Source organism: Balaenoptera ricei, chromosome X (genome assembly GCF_028023285.1).
Source record: "Balaenoptera ricei isolate mBalRic1 chromosome X, mBalRic1.hap2, whole genome shotgun sequence".
NCBI classification, from domain to species: Eukaryota; Metazoa; Chordata; class Mammalia; order Artiodactyla; family Balaenopteridae; genus Balaenoptera; species Balaenoptera ricei.
In genome coordinates, this window is record NC_082660.1 from 54,549,219 (window position 1) to 54,550,645 (window position 1,427).

General features: G+C 33.0%; 1 non-coding gene across 1 annotated transcript; it reads left to right on the forward strand.

Annotated features, from left to right (window-relative positions):
* The first annotated feature begins 999 nt into the window (after window positions 1–999).
* On the forward strand, window positions 1,000–1,163 carry LOC132358088 (U1 spliceosomal RNA). Its single transcript, XR_009500442.1, has one exon. It is a non-coding gene; the product is annotated as a U1 spliceosomal RNA (small nuclear RNA).
* The last annotated feature ends 264 nt before the right edge of the window (window positions 1,164–1,427 follow it).

Here is a 1,427-nt window from a genome sequence, read left to right on the forward strand (position 1 = left end):
TTGAAATAAAGACTGTTATGAGAGAAAGAAACACATCATATAATAATCGAGAGACCAATCCAATAGAAGATATAACAATTGTAAATATGTATACACCCAACATAGGAGCACCTAAATACATAAAGCAGATACTAACAGACATAAAGGAAGAAATTGGAAGTAACAAAATAAGAGTGAGGGTTATAACACACCACTTACATCAATAGAGAGTTCATCTAGACAGAAAATAAATGAGGAAACAGTGGCCTTAAATCACACATTAGATTATGAGGACTTAAAAGGTACATGTAGAACATTCCATCCAAAAGCAACAGAATGCACATTCTTTTCAAGTGTACATGGAACATTCTCCAGGATAGTTCAAATGCCAGGCCATAAAACAAGCCTCAGTAAATTTAAGAAAATTGAAATCATATCAAGCATCTCTTCAATCTGCAATGCTATGAGACTAGAAATCAAGTACAAGAAAAAACTGCAAAAGAATATGGAGGTTAAACAATATGCTACTAAATAACCAATGGATCACTGGAGAAATCAAAGAGAAAAAAATACCTGGAGGCAAATGAAAATGAAAACACAAAAATCTAAAATCTATGGGAGGCAGCAAAAGCAGTTCTAAGAGGGAAATTTATAGTGTTGCAAGCTTATCTCAGGAAACAAGAAAAATCCAAAATGAACAACATAAACTTAAAACTAAAGAAACTAGAAAAAGAAAAACAAACAAAATCCAAAAGTAGTAGAAGTAAAAAATCATAAAGTTCAGGACAGAAATAAATGGAGACTTAAGAAAAAAACATAAAAAAATTAATGAAACTAAGAGCTGGTTCTATGAAAAAATAAAAAAAAATCATAAACATTTAGCCAGACTTACCAAGAAAAAAGGGCTCAAATCAATAAAATCAGAAATGAAAAAAGAGAAGTTACAACTGACACCACAGAAATACAAAGGATTTTAAGAGACTACTATAAACAACTATATGGCAATAAAATGGACAAACTATACTTACCAGGCTGGGGAGATACCATGGTCATGAAGGTGGTTTTCCCAGGGTGAGGTTCATCCATTGCACTCCAGATGTGCTGACCCCTGAGATTTCCCCAAATGGAGAAAACTCAGCTGCATAATATGTGGTAGTGGGGGACTGCATTCATGCTTTCTCATGTTTCTGTGTGTGTTTTAATGGTAGAGTTCTTTCAAAACCGTTTTCTAAGGGTCCAGTGGCTCATCTTTAATATTGAAGACTTCATCATCCATTTGACGTAGGTGGGTGGTAGTGAATATGTTACAGGGACATAGAGAAATAAAGATTTTAAATAGTACAAAAATTTTTTTTAAATGGACAACCTAGAAGAAAAGGACAAATTCCTAGAAATGTAAAATCTCCCAAGACTGAACCAAAAAGAAATAGAAATTATTAACAGATCAA